The sequence below is a fragment of the Pseudophryne corroboree genome, chromosome 4 (assembly GCF_028390025.1).
Source record: "Pseudophryne corroboree isolate aPseCor3 chromosome 4, aPseCor3.hap2, whole genome shotgun sequence".
NCBI lineage: Eukaryota > Metazoa > Chordata > Amphibia > Anura > Myobatrachidae > Pseudophryne > Pseudophryne corroboree.
Window position 1 is genome coordinate 865,955,600 of NC_086447.1, and position 24,099 is coordinate 865,979,698.

The window sequence follows — 24,099 nt, forward strand, 5'->3', positions numbered from 1 at the left end:
GTCCTTTCTACACTTTACCACTCTCCACCGGTATTATTATTTCTCCGCTCTCAAGTTCTACATTTCAGTTCATATTTCATCGCTCCCAAGTTCATTTATTATTTAACTGGTTCCAGCCAGTATCCACTCCGTGCTAACAACAGTCTGGTTCCAGCCAGTATCCACAGCAGCTGTTTTATCTTCAGCAACCCAGCTTTTCCTGGAACACCAGCTGGCACAATCCTGGGTTATCTCCATTGCTACAGTCGGGCCTGGTAAGGACTTTCCATCTCGAAGATCATAAGAACTATCTCACACTACCAGTGCCCTGTGGCTCCTGCCATCCTGTAGTACCCAGGAACTGTATTTATTCTTTGCTGACTTTTACGTTTTCTTTTACTGCTGCTGTGTTGCGGAGTTGTCATAATAAACATCATTGACTTTTATCCAAGTTGTCGTGGTCACGCCTTCGGGCAGTTATTATTCATGTTACTTACATGTCCAGGGGTCTGATACAACCTCCCAGGTTCCGGTACATCTCAGCCCCTACAACTGAGGCTGCCTCCCGTCAGCTCAGGCCCTCAGTTGTGACAGTAAGCACTGACCTAATGAATCCAGCCGGAGACCAGGATCAAGCGGCCAGGCCGATGCAAGAACTGGCAGCCCGATTAGAACATCAGGAGGCTGCACAGGGCCACATCATCCGCTGTCTCCAGGATCTCTCTACTCGGCTGGATGGGATTCAGACAACTCTCCGTGGATCAGGCGCGTCTGGTGCGTCAACCACAGTGACTCCAGCTATAACCCCACCCACCTTACCCATTTCTGCTCCACGTCTTCATCTTCCAACGCCAGCAAAATTTGACGGATCTCCAAGATTCTGCAGGGGATTTCTCAACCAGTGTGAGATTCAGTTTGAGCTACAACCTGGCAATTTTCCCAGTGACCGTACAAAAATTGCCTACATTATTTCTCTTCTCAGTGGCTCAGCCCTTGATTGGGCATCACCGTTATGGGAGAGGTCCGACACCCTGCTATCTTCCTACACTGCCTTCGTGTCAACATTCAGGCGCATCTTCGACGAGCCAGGCCGGGTAACCTCAGCTTCATCCGAGATTCTCCGTTTACGCCAGGGGTCACGTACTGTAGGACAATATCTGATACAGTTCCAGATCCTGGCATCCGAACTGGCATGGAACGACGAGGCCCTGTATGCTGCATTCTGGCATGGCTTATCTGAGCGTATTAAAGATGAGTTAGCTACCAGAGACTTACCTTCTAAGTTAGATGAGCTAATCTCACTCTGCACGAAAGTTGATTTACGTTTCAGAGAGAGAGCAACTGAGCGTGGAAGATCATCTGCTCCAAAATTTTCTGCTCCTCCTCCTCGTCAACTGTCACCATCTAAAGATGAGCCCATGCAACTTGGCCGTTCCCGTTTAACTCCTGCTGAGCGCCGAAGACGTCTCTCCGAGTTTCTCTGTCTCTATTGTGCAGCTCCGTCTCACACCATTAATGCCTGTCCCAAACGTCCGGGAAACTCCAAATCCTAGCTCGCCAAGGAGAGGGCCGGCTAGGAGTAATGATCTCCTCTCCATCTCCTCAAGATTGTAATCTCCCAGTCTCGCTTCAAGTTGCTCAACGTTATCGGAACGTCATTGCCCTCCTTGATTCCGGAGCAGCTGGGAACTTTATTACCGAAGCCTATGTTAAACGGTGGTCCCTACCCACCGAGAGACTTCCTTCGTCCATTTCTTTAACTGCCGTGGATGGCAGCAAAATTTTTGATGCAGTTATTTCTTTAAGGACTCTACCAGTTCGTCTGAGAGTGGGAGTTCTTCATTCCGAACTTATTTCTTTTTTAGTGATTCCAAGAGCCACACATCCTGTGGTCCTGGGCCTTCCATGGCTCCGTCTTCACAATCCTACAATTGATTGGACGACTACGCAAATCCTGGCATGGGGTTCCTCCTGTGCTGAGACATGTTTGTTTAAAGTATTGCCTGTCTGTTCTTCCTCCCCCAGGTCGTCTGATGTTCCACCTCCTCCATATCAAGATTTCACGGATGTGTTCAGTAAAGCTTCTGCTGATATCCTTCCTCCTCATAGAGAATGGGACTGTCCGATTGATCTCGTTCCAGGGAAGGTTCCACCTCGAGGCCGAACTTATCCGTTGTCTCTGCCTGAGACGCATTCTATGGAGGAATATATTAAAGAGAACCTAGCAAAGGGGTTCATTCGACCTTCTTCTTCTCCAGCCGGCGCAGGCTTCTTTTTTGTAAAAAAGAAAGATGGTGGTCTGCGGCCGTGCATCGACTACAGAGGTTTGAACGACATTACCATCAAGAACCGTTATCCTTTACCCCTGATTACTGAGCTCTTTGACAGAGTTAGCGGAGCTACCATCTTTACAAAGCTGGACTTGCGAGGTGCATACAATCTCATCCGGATCCGTGAGGGTGACGAGTGGAAGACCGCCTTTAACACCCGTGACGGACATTATGAGTACCTCGTCATGCCCTTCGGATTGAGCAATGCTCCAGCTGTCTTCCAGCATTTTGTCAATGAGATCTTCAGAGACATTCTATACCGTCATGTCGTGGTCTATCTAGACGATATCCTCATTTTTGCCAACGATTTAGAGGAACATCGTTTTTGGGTTAAAGAGGTTCTGTCCCGTCTCCGTGTCAATCATCTCTATTGCAAATTAGAAAAATGCGTCTTTGAAGTCAAGTCCATTCCGTTTCTAGGGTACATTGTGTCCGGTTCCGGACTAGAGATGGATCCTGAGAAACTACAAGCAATCCAAAATTGGCCGGTACCCTTAACCCTCAAAGGGGTCCAGAGGTTCTTAGGGTTCGCCAACTATTACCGAAAGTTTATACGAGACTTTTCCACCATTGTGGCGCCTATTACTGCTTTCACTAAGAAGGGTGCTAACCCGTCCAAGTGGTCTGAAGAAGCCATGCAAGCATTTCATCTTTTAAAACAAAGGTTCATCTCTGCGCCTGTTCTGAAACAGCCTGACATCGACTCTCCTTTCATCTTAGAGGTGGATGCCTCCTCCGTTGGAGTAGGAGCGGTGTTATCTCAGAGGGCTAAAGATGGCCATTTACACCCTTGCAGTTTCTTCTCCCGGAAGTTCTCCCCAGCTGAGCGCAACTATGCCATTGGCGACCAGGAGTTGCTAGCCATCAAGCTCGCTCTAGAAGAGTGGAGGTATCTGTTGGAGGGAGCTTCTCATTCAATCACCATACTTACAGACCACAAGAACCTTTTATACCTGAAGGGCGCACAATGTCTCAACCCTCGTCAGGCCAGATGGGCACTTTTCTTTTCCAGGTTCGACTTTAAACTCCAGTTCTGTCTGGGCTCTCAGAATCGCAAGGCCGATGCCCTTTCCCGCTCATGGGAGCAAGAAAATGAGTCAGAGTCTTCAGACAAGCATCCTATTATAAATCCGTTGGCATTCTCCACGGTAGGGATGGACTCTACGCCCCCATCAGGGAAAAGTTTTGTGAAGCCGATGCTAAGGAAGAAGCTCATGCATTGGGCCCATGCTTCCCGTTTTGCCGGACATACAGGTATCCAAAAAACCCTGGAGTTTATCTCTAGGTCCTATTGGTGGCCAACTCTGAAAAAGGACGTCTTGGAGTTTATTGCATCTTGCCCAAAGTGTGCCCAACATAAAGTATCCCGCCAGTCGCCTGCGGGGCAACTGGTTCCACTATCCGTTCCCCGTCGACCATGGACCCACTTGTCGATGGATTTCATTACAGACTTACCCATGTGCAACAAGTTCAATACCATCTGGGTGGTAGTTGACCGGTTCACCAAGATGGCACACTTCATTCCTCTCACCGGTCTTCCGTCAGCTTCCAAGTTGGCTCAAGTATTCATACAAGAGATCTTCCGACTCCACGGTCTTCCTGAAGAAATTATCTCAGATCGAGGAGTTCAATTCACAGCCAAATTTTGGCGAAGCTTATGTCAAGTCCTCCAAGTCAAGCTAAAGTTTTCCACGGCTTACCATCCTCAGACCAATGGTCAAACCGAGAGGGTGAATCAGGACTTGGAGGCCTTCCTCCGCATCTATGTGTCCTCCTCTCAAGATGACTGGGTTCAATTACTTCCCTGGGCCGAGTTCTGTCATAACAACCAGTATCATTCTTCATCTGCTTCAACACCATTCTTCACTAACTTTGGATTCCACCCTAAAGTCCCTGAGTTCCAACCGCTTCCAGCAACTTCTGTTCCCGCAGTGGATATCACCTTGCATCAGTTTGCCAATATCTGGAAGAGTGTACGATCAGCTCTGCTCAAGGCATCGTTCAGGTACAAGAAGTTTGCGGATAAGAAGCGTCGAGCAGTTCCTGCTCTCAAGGTGGGTGATCGGGTATGGTTATCCACGAAGAATTTGAGGTTAAGAGTTCCCAGTATGAAGTTTGCACCTCGCTATATCGGTCCTTTCAAGATTGAACAAGTCATCAATCCTGTTGCTTACAGACTCCAGTTGCCTCCCTTCTTAAAAATACCCAGGACATTCCATGTTTCCCTGTTGAAACCGCTGATCTTGAATCGGTTTCATTCCTCACTTCCTCCAACTCCGAAAGTCCAAACTCAACGAGGCGTTGAGTATGAAGTGGCCAAGATCCTGGACTCACGTCACCGTTACGGTCAACTACAATATCTTATTGACTGGAAGGGTTATGGTCCTGAGGAACGTTCATGAACCAATGCTTCTGATGTCCATGCTCCTGCCTTGGTCCGGAGATTCCATTCCAAGTTTCCTCAAAAGCCAAAGAAGTGTCCTGGGGCCACTCCTAAAGGGGGGGGTGCTGTCACGATCCGGGTATCTGGACGCCATTTCTTACCCATCAGATGCCTCCTAAGGCTGGCTCAGCGCTCCAGGACCGGATCCCATCTGTTATCCTGATGTGTACATTCCTGTATCCTCTCCTGTCACTCTGGGACGCTGTCACAGTAAACGCCATATTACACCTGGCATGGCGTCTCCCGCGGCCTCCGCCGCCGTCCCTGAACTTCTGCATGCAGAGTGTCTGAGTGGCGATTACGTCAGCCGCGGCCTCCGCTGTGTCCGCGTGGTTGGATGTGCATCTGTCAGCCTGGCGCCTCCTGTCTCCGGTGGCCGGCGCCGCCATTACTGTTTTCATTACCACATGGATTACAAACCAAACTTCCCTCCAAGTGTCTGCATGGGCGCAGCCATCTTGGATTCTGTCAGCTGATCATTTCCACCAATCTGTTCTCAGTATTGATAATCTGCATAATTGCCTAGCCAATCCCTTCCTTGCTGCAGGTATAAATACACTGTGCCTGAGCAAGGAAGGCGTCAGTGCTTTGGTTGTCAAACCTAGTTCCTGTTTGTCTCTATCCTGTGATTGTCTTCCAGGTTCCAGCTCCTGTCTCAAGACTTCCACCATAGAGACCCGCACCAGCATTCCACCTGCGGTGTAGCCTGACTCTCCAATCCATTGTGGATTCATCTGTTTCCAGCTACAACATTACCTGCTTCCAGCTCAGCTTCCAGCAGAGTACAGCTTCCCTTAAAGGGCCGGTGTCCTTTCTACACTTTACCACTCTCCACCGGTATTATTATTTCTCCGCTCTCAAGTTCTACATTTCAGTTCATATTTCATCGCTCCCAAGTTCATTTATTATTTAACTGGTTCCAGCCAGTATCCACTCCGTGCTAACAACAGTCTGGTTCCAGCCAGTATCCACAGCAGCTGTTTTATCTTCAGCAACCCAGCTTTTCCTGGAACACCAGCTGGCACAATCCTGGGTTATCTCCATTGCTACAGTCGGGCCTGGTAAGGACTTTCCATCTAGAAGATCATAAGAACTATCTCACACTACCAGTGCCCTGTGGCTCCTGCCATCCTGTAGTACCCAGGAACTGTATTTATTCTTTGCTGACTTTTACGTTTTCTTTTACTGCTGCTGTGTTGCGGAGTTGTCATAATAAACATCATTGACTTTTATCCAAGTTGTCGTGGTCACGCCTTCGGGCAGTTATTATTCATGTTACTTACATGTCCAGGGGTCTGATACAACCTCCCAGGTTCCGGTACATCTCAGCCCCTACAACTGAGGCTGCCTCCCGTCAGCTCAGGCCCTCAGTTGTGACACTGCTTGCCAGATTGTCGGCTACCAATAGCATCAGGTTATTAATCTCAGCGTCTGAAGACACCCAGGTGTCCAGCGGCTAAAGCAAAATGAAATCCGGTCTGAAAACTTTTTTTTCTTGTGCAAGATTTTTGTGTAATTAACAGTATCTTTTTTGTGCAGGAAATAACCAGCTCATTGAACTATTATTGTGTTCACGATGCAGAAATGGCCTCTCCTGGTAGCTGTTGCAACAACTGTGGGAATAGGACCATAACCCATAGTTCCATTTTGAGGAATGGTTTCAGAAACATGAGATGAATCACATGAGGTCTAAAACTTTTGTTACCGGGCCTGATTCAGAGATGGTCACAAATGCTGTTGCAGCTGTGATCCTGTAAGCAGTGGCTGTGCGAAAATATGCAAATACAGCAGCAGTCTGGACTTGTACTAACACCAGACCGCCTCAGATCTCGTTGTATGAAGACACAACCATCAGATACGCATTGGTCAATCATCAATCTTCTGAATAACCCTACAGTTGCTCAGCATGGCTGTCGGAAGTAAGACGCTATCATTACCGTCCACAAACGCTTTCTGTTAATCACTTTACAAAGAAATCATCACTACAACCACGTGGTATAATCTTTGCAGCACAAGCCAGTACACAAAAAATTGCTTTACAGTGTCCAACAGCAACACTGCACCCATCCCTGAATCAGGCCCACTGTGTCTGCTTCTGTATTCAGAGTGCTGGGCCAGTATGTTGCTCAAAATTGAAACCGTGGAATGAGAAACGGCCACTGTGGCTGAAAGGAGTCCCTTAGCAAAATTGAAGTATTCTTGATTACTGGGATACATAAATATGGTTACAGGAATTGGACAACCTTCCAGCACATGTTGCTATTCCCTGGAGGCTGCTTTCAAGACAATAACTATTTTTTCACCAGTTCCATAGTTTTACCCCGCTGACAATATTTGAGAATAGCAGGTACATGGATGTAGAAGATAGTTATTCCCTTGCATTTGTGACAAAATGGCTCCAAGGGATTCGTCTTAAGTGACTCTTTTTTTTAAAGTGGTGAAAACATTTTAAGCCTCTGAAGACCGAAGCAAAATGTGGCAACGGAAGCCACCATCTTGCATACCAAAATACCTATGACACACTGAAGACTCTTGGGGAAAAAGTTACTTCAGGTAAGAACCCTAAAGTACACTAGTCAGAGATGGCAAATATATAACTTGATGGCTGATAATAAAAAGAAATAACCAAATCAATGTCCAGACCTAAACCCCATCGCAAAGCTGTGGCAGAACTTCAAAAGAACTGTGCATTATTATATTATTATTATTATTATTATTATTATTATGATGCTTAATTTATATGCCACGACAAAGGGGTCATTGTACAATAAATATAACTGGAGACTGATAAACTCAAACAGAAAAAGTTTACTTCAAGATATTACTAGCAAAGGTTCTAGAAGCTACTGGATCATGGGCAGTTGCGTGTGGAAGTGTGTGGGGGGTACTAGTTACCCAGGCCCTTGCCTGTTGGGGGGTCCAGCAGATGCCCGGGGCAGCTAGTGCAGAGGACAATGTTCCCCTTTGCAGTGTGCGGTGCTGTGTCCTGGCGCCACACTTGATATTTTCCATTATTTTATGTTTTTGGAGGCCACGTCTATCGATTTGGCTATACCCTTTTCAGTACCAGGGCCCTGTTACCGTCTCATTAGGTGTATTTACTCTTCACACCACGGGCTAATTGCAATAGGGTGCGAGTTGCTGGAGGTGTAGGACTATGGGCGAGAACCAGCTTGGTTTTGTCTTGTAAATGATTGGCGCTTTAAAAATACGGGCATTCTCACCCAAAGTACCGCACCTCTGGCAACTCGGACCCTATTCCATTTACTCCCATGACTTCTTTTTTATATTTATCAATTAACACATAATAAATTTTGGTTTGTTGCTATTTATTCAACATATAGATTTATAAAACTGAAGGACTTGGTGAGCACAAGATGATTGGTAATAATGGGGGTTATTCAGGTTTGTTAGAAAACCAAAAAAGCACACTAATGGGCAAAACCATGTGCACTGCAGGGGAGGCAGATGTAATATCTGCAGAGAGATTAGATTTGGGTGGGGTGTGTTCAAACTGAAATCTAAATTGCAGTGTAAAAAATAAAGTAGCCAGTATTTACCCTGCACAGAAACAATATAACCCACCAAAATCTAACTCTCTCTGCACATGTTACATCAGCCCCACCTGCAGTACAACATGGTTTTGTGTGCTATTTTAGTTTGCTAACAAACCTGAATAAGGCCCAATGTCCTGATATGTAAGAAGAGAGAACTGAGAGGGTGTACTTTGATTATCACATAAGAATAGATATTGTGAAGTAAGTGGAAAATATGTATTAGAGGTTTGCACAACACATAACACAGTCTAAAGGCATATCCTAATCCTGTACAGACTGGGCAAAGATGGTGATTTATACACGCTCTTCTGAACTGAATTACAGTTAGCATGCAGACCGGAAAAAAACCTGTAGAGAAGGCGTTTAGGAATGGCTGGGCTGAATTATTACCCAATTAGAAATGAATATGTACAAAACTATTTTTATAGTGTGCCTGGTTTAAACATTGATCAATTTACTAGTTACAGTACTAGTTTATGTAATATACCTGCAGTAAATTCTGATTATCAGTGATAATGGCCCTCATTCCGAGTTGTTCGCTCGCTAGCTGCTTTTAGCAGCATTGCACACGCTAAGCCGCCGCCTACTGGGAGTGAATCTTAGCTTAGCAAAATTGCGAACGAAAGATTCCTAAATTGCGCATAGAAATTTCTTTGCAGTTTCTGAGTAGCTCGGGACTTACTCTGCCACTGCGATCAGTTCAGTCAGTTTCGTTCCTGGTTTGACGTCACAAACACACCCAGCGTTCTCCCAGACACTCCCCCGTTTCTCCAGCCACTCCCGCGTTTTTCCCAGAAACGGCAGCGTTTTTTCACACACTCCCATAAAACGGCCAGTTTCCGCCCAGAAACACCCACTTCCTGTCAATCACATTACGATCACCAGAACGAAGAAAAAACCTTGTAATGCCGTGAGTAAAATACCAAACTTCTTAGCAAATTTACTTGGCGCAGTCGCAGTGAGAACATTGCGCATGCGCAATTAGCGGAAAATCGCTGCGATGCGAAGAAAATTACCGAGCGAACAACTCGGAATGACCACCAATGTTTTAGCTATGGATATAATCACCTAGCACTGATCCCCAGTCACTACATGGAGCAGCAACCAAGATGATCTGCCAAATATGATCACTGCTAGATGATTGCGAGGTGGGAATGACATGGATAGCGTGAGGATATACAGGATTATTTTTCAATAATGTAAATTTTAGGCATAATTCTCAGAATTAGAGTAAAAAAAAAAGGGGGTTATCTGAAAAATCAAAATACTCAAGCGTGCTGGAATCCATTTTCCACTGAGCGCCCAGTATAGTTTCCACTGACTGAACTGTGTCTAAACAGCTATATCCACATAAGTAAACTTGGCAGAAGATAAATTTACACAACAGTGTCTCTTCACTTTAATAACCAAGGGCTGCCATCCTTTAGATATGTCTGTATTTCATCAGAGATCCTGATCAAATTAGCAGCCACTGGAGACAGAAGTGAAGACAAATTATTGAGCTGATGTTAACCCCTCAATAACAAGATCTAGTTTGCACCTTTAAAGACTGTAACAAATGTCTGTATCTTGGTGCTTATTGGCTTTGCTGGAAATAATAAAAAAACATTTCTAAGCTTAACTAAGCAAACATTAATACAGTAGTCTTTTTATCGTAAGAAATAGCACTTTCATGTGGATGTTACTTCACAAGTGTGACTGGAGCCTCAAGTCCCTACTGCACGGATGAGAAGTCATGTTTATTCCAAGACAGTGGTTTCCTAATTAATTCTATTCTTCACCATAAATCAGTTGTAGCTGTTTTGCCTAATATAATTACAGGTCACCTCCTGCTGCAAGATCAACACAGCCACCTACAGAAATACTTTGTGCTGCTGTGAACATTAGATCGTCTGATTGGCTAAGGGGCCCTACACACTGGCCAACCCGCCGCCGAGCTGCCCGACGGCGGATACGGCCGACGAACGACCCGGCGGCGGGGGGGCAGTGACGGGGGGAGTGAAGTTTCTTCACTCCCCCCGTCACGCGGCTCCATAGAACTGCAGGCAAATATGGACGAGATCGTCCATATTGGCCTGCATGCACAGCCGACGGGGGACCAGCGATGAACGAGCGCGGGGCCGCACATCGTTCATCGCTGGAGCCTCCACACTGAAAGATATGAACGAGTTCTCGTTCATTTATGAACGAGATCGTTCATATCTTTCAAAAAATCGGCCAGTGTGTAGGGCCTATTAGGGTTGTTCAATCTTCACCTATTTGAAAACTGGAGACATCCAGACCAGCAATGAGAGATGACAACTGATAATAAAATCTGCCCTGACCTTAGTTAAATACCTCTTAAAAACTCAAAAACACAATTACCTGCTAATCACTTGTGTGAAAACTGCTACAGGTATCTGTGGGTAATTCTGACTGTCTGTACTGCACTGATAGCGCCTGATCAGTCATTAGGCTAATTAGGCTGCAGCCGAGAGTGTTGGGCCATGGTGATCCGGGATAATGGGGTTTGGCTGTGTCATTTTTATATTGCTTTATTTGTACTGAGCTGAATTGTCACTGTATCCTACTGTAATGTGCAAATGTAATATTTATCAGGTTTAGACTTGTAATAACTGATTTAGATTCACTGGAATGTACTAAAAATCAATTTGAAGTCAGGGTTCCAAAAGGAGTCCGCCACTGAGATGTGTAAAGAAATAAAATGATCGCAACAGCAATAAATTCCCTATATCAGGAGCCAGGGCTGTTCTGTGCATGCGCGGTCCACTGACCACGCATTTGTGGCGTCCATTGTCATGAAGAGTTCAGTACATAGTTACTGACTTATGGCGTGACATGGCGGAATTACGGCATTTGCAGCGGGGAGCATGGATGCAATGACACGATTCATTGCGAATCACATCATCAGCCCCCTGAACAGCAGCACAGTCCTGTAGGTAAATCTGACAGCAGCACAGCCCTGTAGGTAAATCTGACAGCGGCGCAGTCCTGCAGGTAAATCTGACAACAGCGCAGACCTGAAGGTAAATATGACGGCAGTGCAGTCCTACATGTAAATCTGACAGCAGCGCAGTCCAGCAGGTAAATCTGACAGTAGTGCAGTCCTGCAGGTAAATCTGACAGTAGCGCAGTCCTGCAGGTAAATCTGACGGCAGTGCAGTCCTGCAGGTAAATCTGACGGCAGGGCAGTCCTGCAGGTAAATCTGACAGTAGCGCAGTCCTGCAGGTAAATCTGACGGCAGTGCAGTCCTGCAGGTAAATCTGACGGCAGGGCAGTCCAGCAGGTAAATCTGACAGTAGTACAGTCCTGCAGGTAAATCTGACAGTAGCGCAGTCCTGCAGGTAAATCTGACGGCAGTGCAGACCTGAAGGTAAATATGACGGCAGTGCAGTCCTGCAGGTAAATCTGACGGCAGGGCAGTCCTGCAGGTAAATCTAACAGTAGCACAGTCCTGCAGGTAAATCTGACGGCAGCGCAGTCCTGCAGGTAAATCTGACGGCAGCGCAGTTTTCTAAGTAAATCTGATGGCAGCGCAGCCCTGCAGGTAAATCTGACGGCAGCGCAGTCCTGCAGGTAAATCTGACGGCAGCGCAGTTTTCTAAGTAAATCTGATGGCAGCGCAGCCCTGCATGTAAATCTAACAGTAGCGCAGTCCTGCAGGTAAATCTAACAGTAGCGCAGTCCTGCAGGTAAATCTGACGGCAGCGCAGTCCTGCAGGTAAATCTAACAGTAGCGCAGTCCTGCAGGTAAATCTGACGGCAGCGCAGTCCTGCAGGTAAATCTGACGGCAGCGCAGTTTTCTAAGTAAATCTGATGGCAGCGCAGCCCTGCATGTAAATCAGACAGCAGCACAGACCTGTAGGTAAATCTGACAGCAGCACAGCCCTGTAGGTAAATCTGACAGCAGCGCAGTCCTGTAGGTAAATCTGACAGCAGCGCAGACCTGAAGGTAAATATGACGGCAGTGCAGTCCTACATGTAAATCTGACGGCAGCGCAGTCCTGCAGGTAAATCTGACAGCAGCACAGACCTGAAGGTAAATATGACGGCAGTGCAATCCTGCAGGTAAATCTAACAGTAGCACAGTCCTGCAGGTAAATCTGACGGCAGCGCAGGCCTGCAGGTAAATATGACTGCAGTGCAGTCCTGCATGTAAATCTGACGGCAGCGCAGACCTGAAGGTAAATATTACGGCAGTGCAGTCCTACATGTAAATCTGACGGCAGCGCAGTCCTGTAGGTAAATCTGACGGCAGCGCAGTCCTGCAGGTAAATCTGACAGCAGCGCAGTCCTGTAGGTAAATCTGACAGCAGCGCAGCCCTGTAGGTAAATCTGACAGCAGCACAATCCTGTAGGTAAATCTGACAGCAGCGCAGTCCTCTAGGTAAATCTGACAGCAGTGCAGCCCTGTAGGTAAATCTGACAGCAGCGCAGCCCTGTAGGTAAATCTGACAGTAGCGCAGTCCTGCAGGTAATTCTGACAGCAGCGCAGTTTTCTAGGTGCGGTAGAAAATGGAGTTACAGTATCTGCTGTGGTCCCTTCATAGTACATTAAGGGGATATATAATATTTGCGGATATCCTCAAAAAAACTGGTGTTTTGGGGGAATATCCTGCAAATATTGGGACAGATTTAGCGAGTGACATTATTGTTATCACTTGTTACGAATGTTAAATGGTGCTCAAGCCAATCAGCTCCTGTCATTTTCCAAACACATGACAGTTAGGAGCTGATTGGTTGGAGCACCATTTAAGAACTGTAACAAGTGATACGAATATCACTGTTAAATCTGTTCCATTAGTTGATAAACAGGTCCTTAGCATTATAATTCAGATAAGTGCCATTCTACCTTAAACATGTGTACTTAGAGAGATGGCAGATGGAGCTTATCAGAGGGGCAGTACAATGACAAGTTATCGCTTCACAAACATTGAGGTGCATTTGTTGAAACAATATTTGTGTCACTGAGCGTTGAGGGCTACAGTGCAGAAAAGGAGCAGTATGTCAGGCAGGACCATCCTGTAGTATAGGCACACTGGGCAGCTGCACAGGACCCCGACAATTCTAGGGGCCTTTCGTGCAGGGGAAGGTGGTGTTCACACAATCAGAGTGGCCAGGCAGTATTATCTACCTGCCACCCAGCTTGCAGACAGACAGTGAATGGCTATGATGAATGCCTGGAGCTAATCACCGATCAGAGGGGGTCATTCCGAGTTGGTCGTTTGCTACCAACTTTTGCAGCGCTGCGATCAGATAGTCGCCGCCTATGGGGGAGTGTATTTTCGCTTTGCAAGTGTGCGAACGCTCTTGCAGCCGACGGCACAAAAAAGTTTTTCGCAGTTTCTGAGTAGCTCTGGACTTACTCAGCCGCTGCGATCACTTCAGTCTTTTTGGTCCTGGAATTGACGTCAGACACCCGCCCTGCAAATTCTTGGACACGCCCGCGTTTTTGCAAACACTTCCAGAAAACGGTCAGTTGACACCCACAAACGCCCTCTTTCTGTCCGTCACCTTGCGATCGGCTTCGTTAAATCCATCGCCCAGCACCGATCCTCTTTGTACCCGTACCACACGCCTGCGCAATGTGGTGCATACACATGCGCAATTTTGCCAAGAATTAACCTAATCGCAGCGCTGCAAAAAGTTGCTAGCGAGCGAAGAACTCGGAATGACCCCCAGAGTGCAGACAGCCATTCACTATATGGAAGGATGTGGAGAGACTGTGCAGGATCACAAGAGGGGCATGTTATGTTTTATTGTTTTTAATTGGTTCCCATGAATAGGTGGGTATGGACCCCAATAAATTCCTTTGCCCAGGACCTACAATGCTGCTAAGACAGCCCTGGTGTCAGATTCACTGGGGCTGCTCCTGGGAACGCGGAAAATGAGCATTTCCCACCAAGCACTAAGTTTACCAAATGTGTCTTCTCAACTTCAGCCAAATGTCTGCTCGCACCAGTAGGAATAACAATGTAACACTGTAGAGACTGCATGCAACAATACATAGCTCCAAAGAATACCATAATATTTGTTAGAGACCAATGCAATACACATGTAAGCCCACAATGCCCCTGTGTAATGTGCTTAGAAAATTCTATAGGGAACAAGATATTTCAGAACCAACGGCTTTTAATCCTTCATCTCGCAGAATAACGCAGAGTACAACGCACAGTACACACACTAGAATTTTTTCATAATGTGGCACAATTTAAGATGTGTAAATTAATGGATGGGAGATAGGGGATAACGAGTATTATGGTAAGAACTTACCTTTGTTAAAACTCTTTCTGCGAGGTACACTGGGCTCCACAAGGATAGACATTGGGGTGTAGAGTAGGATCTTGATCCGAGGCACCAACAGGCTCAAAAGCTTTAACTGTTCCAAAGATGCATAGCGCCGCCTCCTCTATAACCCCGCCTCCCTGCACAGGAGCTCAGTTTTTAGTTAACCAGCCCAATGCAGTAGCAGGAAAAGAGACGACAACAGTTAGTAGCCACAAACACCACATTCTCACGACAGAAGAAGCTAAGTGCGTCAGGGTGGGCGCCTTGTGGAGCCCAGTGTGCCTCGCAGAAAGAGTTTTAACAAAGGTAAGTTCTTACCATAAAACTCGTTTTCTGCTGCAGGGTACACTGGGCTCCACAAGGATAGACATTGGGGATGTCCTAAAGCAGTTCCTTATGGGAGGAGATGCACTGTAGCGGGCACAAGAACCCGGCGTCCAAAGGAAGCATCCTGGGAAGCGGCAGTATCGAAGGCACAGAACCTTATGAACGTGTTCACTGAGGACCACGTAGCAGCCTTGCACAATTGTTCAAGGGTCGCACCACGGCGGGCTGCCCAAGAAGGTCCAACTGACCGAGTAGAATGGGCCGTAATGTGAGCAGGAGCTGACAGACCAGCCTTCACATCAGCATGTGCAATCACCATTCTAATACATCTGGCCAAAGTCTGCTTGTGAGCAGGCCAGCCACGTTTGTGAAAACCAAACAGAACAAAGAGAGAATCGGAATTCCTAATAGAAGCAGTTCTCTTCACATAGATACGGAGAGCCCGTACCACATCCAAAGACCGCTCTTTTGGAGACAAGTCAGGAGAGACTAGGGCCAGAACCACAATCTCCTGATTAAGGTGGAACGAATATACCACCTTAGGTAAATATCCGGGACGAGTTCGAAGAACCGCCCGGTCACGGTGAAAAATCAGATATGGGGAACTACAGGAGAAGGCACCCAAATCCGACACTCTTCTAGCGGAGGCAATAGCCAGCAGAAACACCACCTTAAGGGAAAGCCACTTAAGGTCAGCTGAGCCCAGAGGTTCAAATGGAAACTCTTGCAACGCCTCCAACACCACGACAAGTCCCAAGGAGGCGGGACATAGGGAGGTTGGATACGCAACACACCCTGAGTAAAGGTATGAACATCAGGCAAGGTCGCAATTTTTCTCTGAAACCACACCGACAAGGCAGAAATATGAACCTTTAGGGAGGCCAGATGCAGGCCTAACTCTAGGCCCTGCTGAAGAAAAGCCAAAAGTGTGGCTGTACTAAACTTGGAAGCGTCATAATCGTTAGATGAGCACCAAACAAAGTCAGAATGCCAGACCCTATGGTAAATCCGAGATGAAGCCGGTTTCCGGGCCCGCAACATAGTTTTAATGACAGCCTCAGAAAAACCTTTAGCCCTCAAGACGGAAGCTTTAAGAGCCACGCCATCAAAGCCAGTCGGGCCAGGTCCTGGTAGACACAGGGGCCTTGAACGAGGATATCTGGGCATTGTGGAAGTAGAATCGGACGCTCTGACGATAGGCCTTGCAGGTCTGAGAACCAATGCCGTCTGGGCCACGCTGGAGCTATGAGAAGCAGGATTCCTCCTTCTTGCTTGAACTTCCGAATTACCCTGGGCAGGAGTGACACCGGAGGGAACACATACGGCAGCCGAAAGTTCCATGGCACCGCCAGCGCATCCACGAATGCTGCTTGAGGATCCCTTGTCCTTGCTCCGAAGACCGGAACCTTGTGATTGTGTTGAGACGCCATCAGATCCACATCTGGAAGGCCCCACCTTTCCACTATGAGTTGAAACACATCTGGATGGAGGCCCCACTCTCCGGCGTGTACGTCCTGACGACTGAGAAAGTCCGCTTCCCAATTCAGGACTCCCGGAATGAATATCGCCGATATGGCCGGTAGATGGCATTCCGCCCATTGAAGAATCCGTGAAACTTCCTTCATTGCCAAGCGGCTGCGAGTGCCGCCTTGATGGTTTATGTAAGCCACTGTTGTGGCATTGTCCGACTGTACTTGAACAGGACGGTTCTGTTTAAATGTTGGGCCAGGTTCATAGAGTTGAAGACCGCCCGCAATTCCAGAACGTTGATCGGGAGGAGAGACTCCTCCTTGGTCCACCGACCCTGAAGGGAGTGTTGCTCCAACACCGCGCCCCAACCCCTTAGACTGGCATCCGTCGTCAACAGGACCCAGTCGGATATCCAGAAGGGACGGCCCCTGCACAATCGATGGTCCCGGAGCCATCAGTACAGCGACAGATGGACCTCCGGAGTCAATGAGATCATATGAGACCTGATCTGGTGAGGCAGGCTGTCCCACTTGGCCAGAATCAGGCTCTGGAGGTGGCGAGAATGGAATTGAGCATACTCCACCATGTTGAATGCTGACACCATGAGGCCCAGCACCTGCATCGCCGAATGTATCGACACTTGCGGACGAGAGAGGAAGCAACTAATCTTGTCCCGAAGCTTCAGGACTTTCTCCTGAGACAAGTACAACCGCTGGTTGTGAGTGTCCAATAGCGCACCCAGGTGCACCATGCTCTGAGCAGGGACCAGGGAGGACTTCTTCCAGTTGATGAGCCACCCGTGGGCTTGCAGAAACCAGACAGTCAGATCCAATTGACTTATGAGAATTTCTGGGGAATTTGCCAGGATCAACAAGTCGGTAGGATCCTGACCCCTTGACGGCGGAGTTCCGCCGTCATCACCGCCATAACTTAGGTGAAGACTCACGGAGCCGTGGTTAAACCAAAAGGTAACGCCCGAAACTGATAATGGAGGTTGCCAACCGCAAACCTCATGTATTGCTGATGCGACACTGCTATAGGAATATGCAGGTAAGCATCCTGTATATCCTGGGATACCATATAATCCCCAGGTTTCAAGGCCAGAACAATAGAGCGAAGGGTTTCCATACGGAATTTGGAGATTCTCACAAACTTGTTCAATGCCTTGAGGTTGAGAATGGGCCGGGAGGACCCATTCGGTTTCGGGACTAGAAACAGCGGAGAATAGTACCCCTGGCCCCTCTGAGCAAGAGGCACCTATACTACCACTCCTGTGTTCAGGAGGGTCTGTACCACCGAATGTAGAGTCTTTGCCTTCACCTGATCCGAAGGGACGTCTGTCAGGCAAAATCGGCGAGGGGGACGGTTTTTGAAGGGTTTGGCGTAACCTCAAGTGACGACTTCCCGTACCCAGGCACCTAAAGTGGTCTTCAACCATTCCTGGGTACACCCTAGAAGCCGGCCCCCCACCCTGGGGTCCTTCAGGGGGAGGCCCGCCCCGTCATGCGGTAGGCTTATCGGTCTTGGAAGCTGGATGACGGGCAGCCCAGGCTCTTTTGGGCTTTGGCTTACCAGGTTTGAAAGTGCGGGCCTGTTTGTGGTACGCCTGACCTTTTGCTTTACCTGAAGGACGAAAGGGACGAAAGGAAGTACTTTTACCCTTCGGCACAGAAGGAGTGGTACTTGGCAGACAGGCAGTTTTGGCAGTAGCCAAATCAGCCACTATCTTACTTAAGTCCTCCCCAGACAGAATATCTCCCTTAAAAGGGAGTATCTCCAGGGTTTTTCTAGAATCCAGATCCACGGACCAGGATCTCAGCCACAATATCCGGCGGGCCAGGACTGACGTAGTAGAAGCCTTGGCTGCTAGAATACCGGCATCAGAAGCCGCCTCTTTAATATAGTGAGAAGCTGTGACAATATATGACAAGCACTGTCTAGCATGGTCAGAAGAGATTTCAGCTTCCAACTCTAGGGCCCACGCTTCAATAGCTTCTACAGCCAATATCGCTGCAATAGTGGGCCTTTGCGCAGCACCCGTGAGGGTGTAAATCGCTTTCAGACAACCCTCCACACGTCTATCCGTAGGCTCTTTCAGAGACATGACGGTAGTGACCGGTAGAGCTGAGGAAACCACCATCCTTGCCATATGCGAGTCCACTGGACAGCTCTGGCTCTGGCGCGAGGGGATAGCGAGCCAGCATCTTCTTGTGAGGCACAAACTTCTTCCCTGGATTTTCCCAGGATACCTGACGTATATCCACCAGGCGATCAGAATGAGGTAAAACTTGTTTAACCACCTTCTGACGCTTGAATCTATCTGGTTTCTTAGGAGGGACGGATGGCTCGGGATCATCCGTAATCTGTAGAATCAACTTAATAGCCTCTAAAAGATCAGGAACATCCACTTGTGAACTACCCTCCCCATCAGCAGTATCTGTGTCAGAATCTGTGGGGTCAGTGTAAGCGTCATCTTCATCAGACGAGGTGTCAGTGACAGCAGTGGATTGTGAGGAGGTAATAGCTCGCTTAGAGGACCCCTTGGTCTTAGGCGAGCGAGGGTCAGACTTTTTAGTAGTAGTCAAAGACTGGTTACATTTCTTCAATTGAGCAGACAAGTTATCTGCCCACGGCGGGTTAGCCGCGGGGACCACATACGGTTGAACCGGCATAGGAGGTCCCATAGGGGGCGTTAGTTTAGTAACTAGCGTATTCAAAAGTGTGGAGAAAGTAGCCCACGGCGGGTCATTATGGACCCCCGTTGCCACAGTCCCACTGGGGGGCAAAGAGCCCCCAGAACCAGAGCCCTCAGCTGCTATATTATCCTCATAGGGATCTGTGGCGTCAGCAACACCGGTAGTGTATTCAGCCCCAGAACCGTTACCCTCAGAAGCAGACATGATATAACTTGCAGTATCAGGTAACACAGTACAATTATCAGCAGCACAATACCTCTTGCCCAAACCCCTGCGCAGTGTAGTCAGCACAAGCAGGGATATAGGAGAGATATGGTAACTAAAATCACAGAGAAATATACAATTACAGTATATCTTGTGAATATCCTACATTACAGTATTATAAACCTGACGCACCAAGCCCCCTCAGGTTATAAAATATAGGGATAGCAAGTTGAGTGAGAGACACGAAATGAAATTCACCCAGCAAGTTAATGCACACACATATAGTCACAGTTGTACAATGCAGAGGTTATTACAAACAATAATACTGCACTGGACTAGCTTATATATAGCTATGTAGTCAATAGATATAACACTGCACAGTAAGAAACTGGATGTATGTCACAGGGCACTTGTACCAGAGAACCCTGACTAAATGCACTTTTTCTTAACTATCACTGTCTAAACGACATGTAGAATACTTAAGTGTCTTGTAAAGTCACAGCGCTATCAGGCGTCTTTACAAAGGAGGATTTGCCCAAGCAGTCCCAGGAACAGTGTAGCTGAGAGAAATGGCGCCCACATACTGACATGGAGTGAGGGAGAGACAGATATGCAGCTCCAGAGCAGGAACATTTACTGTAAATGGCGCCCTGGGGCTGGGGGAGGGGCTCCAGGTCTAAACCTTATACCCTCTGCTGACAAAACCACCTGGTACTGCGGGCTACTTGTAAAAAGGTTTAGAGAGAAAACCTGACCTGCAGCCATGCCCTGGTGATCTAGTGGGATCGCCTGTATGACACAGTGTCCACCGCCAGCGCGCGCGGCCCGCCTCCCACCGACCGCGCCGGATCGCGATACAGCACGGGTCCCGTGAGTGGGACCCACTCACCACCTCCCGAAGCGCGGCCACGCGATCCCGGAGAGCCCCAGCCGTGTGTGCCTGACAGGAAGAAAACCGGAGCCTCCGCTGTAGTTACCCGGCAACCAGCGCCGCTAGGGAGAGATGGAGCTGCAGCAGTGAATGTCTCCTGACATCTACACACTGCTGCAGCCCTTGAAGTCTTCACTTTTCTTCTTAAAAAGCTCTTCTTTAGGGCTGCTAGGAGCAGCCCCTCTGTTATGTGCCTGCTATCTGCGGCACCAACTACAAAACTGAGCTCCTGTGCAGGGAGGCGGGGTCATAGAGGAGGCAGCGCTGTGCATTCTGGGAACAATTAAAGCTTTTGAGCCTGTTGGTGCCTCGGCTCAAGATCCTACTCTACACCCCAATGTCTATCCTTGTGGAGCCCAGTGTACCCCGCAGCAGAAATAACTGTTTGAGAGCTATTACTTGCAGTCGACGCAAACAGGTAAACAAACATATGGAGTTTATGGGGTATATTCAATTGACGTCGGATCCATTCCGACATTCATTTGTCGGAATGTATCCGACCTGGGCTATTCAATGGACATCTCAATTCGACTTTTAAAAAAGTCGAATTGAGATGCGGGAGGGGAGACAGGGGAGAGCCGCGGGCAGACGGGGGAGAGCAGTGTGCTGTAGCACTGCTCTCACCCGTCTGCCCGCGACTCTCCCACGTCTACCCCCCCAGTCCCTCCTCTCTCACAGCCGCCGCTCCGTCCCCCCTGTCAGAGCCGCTACTCCGTCCCCCCTGTCACAGCCGCCGCTCCGTCCCCCCGTCGCTCCCCGTCGCCCCGTCACAGCCGCCGCCACTCCCCGTCGACCCCTCTCTCACAGCCGCCGCTCACGGCAGCGTCCACCTGGCTCCAGCAAGTGAGGTCTCGCTTGCTGGAGCCGGGTGGATGCTGCTGTGAGCGGCGGCTGTGACATCTTCCAGCACTGCTCACCCCGTCCCCGCCTCAGCTCTCCCCATCCCCGCCTCGGCTCTCCCAGTCTCCAGCGCTGCTCTCCCCATCTCACTCGACTATTTTTAAAGTCGAACTGAGATGGTCGTTTCGACGCAAGCACGTGGATCGGCAGCTATTCCGCCGATCCACGTGCTATTCGACAAGTCGAATTCATCGACTTGTTGAAAACTTTGGGGTTATATTGAATAGGTCGAATCACGATTCGACCTTAAAAAGTCAAAAACTGCCGTCTTTTCGACAGACGGCAACTTTCGACTTCAGTTGAATATACCCCTAAAGATGCACAAGCACACACAGTACAAAGAAGTTTTTAACAAGTTGCCCATTCCCCCACCTCCAAACGCCAGCTCAGGGAAGACCCAGAAATTATCCAGGCCCAGCATGCAGTGGGAACGCAGTTTCAAGCTGCTGCGACTTGGCTTGAAACTGTGTTCGATAACCTAGGTTGGACCCGAGTGTTTTGATGTGAGGGGTATTACTCTTTACCCCTCACCCAAATTTTCTCCCTGGGCAGTAATGAGGTAAAAATGCCGGAAAATAGAATCACCTGGGGCTCCGGGTACAGTAAGGGACATGCTAGCTTAATTACTCCTGCAGGTGGTAGCGTAACTTCAAGATAAGTGGAAATACACATCCACATTTCTTCATTGCCCAAAATTCTGCAGTACATATACAAGGATATTTTGTTTAACATTTAAATGCTAAAGACCAATAGATTAAACCACCAGCTGTGTTAAACTCTTGGTTCTAAACTCTCTAATAGAATCTATGGGGTGTATTTGTAACGCCCCAATTCGCAATGCTGTATTGAAGATTACTGCATGCATTTATTGGAGCTGGGGCGCCAGGACAGAGCTTTTGGCAGAGAATAGAAGAATATCGGGAAGGTTCAGGAAAGGCAGCTGTCCAATAATTGACAGTATATATCATAGCTGCGGTAGACGTTCGCTCCAGCTGTGCTGAGGGTGCAGGAAAACGAAACCCTAATATCACACCCGGGACAAAGCATTAGAAGAATGCCTAGGTGTGTCCACACGCATCTGTCAGCTGCGACACCATCACTTATCACTGCATCTGCCGCCAATATGTCTACTGCTCCTGTACATGACACAAGCCTGCAATGCTCCTAGACTTTTCCCTCTAATTACAAGATCCTGTTTCACAGCAATGAAATGATGGTACCAGCAGGGGACAGAGAGATGTGCTTAGCAGTACGGCTTTCTCTGGATGCAGGATTAGAATGTAGATGTAGACACAAAGGGCAAGGTTTAAATTCTCCTGTCTCTACACCCACTGATTTTTATTATGACTGATTGATTACATCCTCTGAAGGACCCTGTCCTAATGCTTTCATCGGCAGATATTCTTCACACTATATTACTCGGCTTCCAAAAGCAGGGTGACGCATTGCAGAGACTACGACAGGAATCCTCTGGGACTGCATGTGAAATGCTGCACACAGGGGATTGAGGAGCAGAAGGAATCCCCTCTTATCCTTACAAGGCTGCGACTATTTCCAGCACAGATCAATTTCCCAAATCATTTCACCAGCCCCCAGACAAACCTATGAGCTGAGGAGGCAAAGTGGATTATGTCATATCAACTGCAGGTAATCAGTCAATGTGTATTAGAGTATATGTATGTGTATATCTTGTATGTGTATATCATATATATATATATATATATATATAGATATATATATATATATATATATATATATATATATAGTGGCAGTATGAAGGTAAATTGCATTACTGACACATATGTTCACAGTATGGCTGGAGGGATCCGCTCACACAGGGGAGAAAAAGTGGGCGTGACCACAACTAATGGCTGCCTTTTGCACAGAGCCCAGGTGGGGCTGGAGGACAGTTAAACAGTCCAGGTGGGGCTGCAGTGAGGAGTCAGACTGGAAGAGTCTGCAGTCAGGACAGGCTGTGGCCTGTGTATGCTGCCCTGTTGAGACAGAGCAGATTGTGCTAGCAAGCCATTGAGGAGCAGGAGGCCTGAACCTAAACCTGTAGGAGACAGGGAAGGTCATTAAGCTCTGAGACTGATTTACCTGTAAGGGAGCAGGCCAGGTTGTGAGATTCTACATGTTGGTAGCTGTGCAGATAAAGTCAAGCAGGCCAGGTGGCCAGTATTCTACCTGCAAGGAAGCAGGACTGAGACTTTGGGCCGGATGTAATAGAGTGTGAGACGGCCGAAGCTCAGAGACTCTGGCTGAACACATACGTTTTTTTAAAGCAGCAAACATTTACCAGGCAAAACCAGGTTGGTTATGCCTTGTAAATGTTTGCTGCTTTAAAAAAAATGTACAAGTTCGTCCGGAGTCTCAGAGCTCCGACTGCCTCGCATTCTAAAACTGGCCTAATTCAGATCTGATCGCAGCAGCAAATTTGTTAGCAAATGGGCAAAACCATGGCCCTCATTCCGAGTTGATCGGTCGCAAGGCGAATTTAGCAGAGTTACACACGCTAAGCCGCCGCCTACTGGGAGTGAATCTTAGCTTCTTAAAATTGCGACCGATGTATTCGCAATAATGCGATTACTAACTACTTAGCAGTTTCAGAGTAGCTCCAGACTTACTCTGCCTGTGCGATCATTTCAGTGCTTGTCGTTCCTGGCTGACGTCACAAACACACCCAGCGTTCGCCCAGGCACTCCCACCGTTTCTCCGGCCACTCCTGCGTTTTTTCCGGAAACGGTAGCGTTTTCAGCCACACGCCCCTGAAACGCCGTGTTTCCGCCCAGTAACACCCATTTCCTGTCAATCACATTACGATCGCCGGAGCGAAGAAAAAGCCGTGAGTAAAAATACTTTCTTCATAGTAAAGTTACTTGGCGCAGTCGCAGTGCGAACATTGCGCATGCGTACTAAGCGGATTTTCACTGCGATGCGATGAAAAATACCGAGCGAACAACTCGGAATGA

The 24,099-nt window shown here is 47.9% G+C and overlaps 1 protein-coding gene across 10 annotated transcripts in view; it reads right to left on the reverse strand.

The window, feature by feature from the left end:
* Positions 1-24,099, reverse strand: part of TTC7A (tetratricopeptide repeat domain 7A) — a 914,714-nt gene that overhangs the window by 495,756 nt on the left and 394,859 nt on the right. The gene's annotated exons all lie outside the window — the stretch shown is intronic.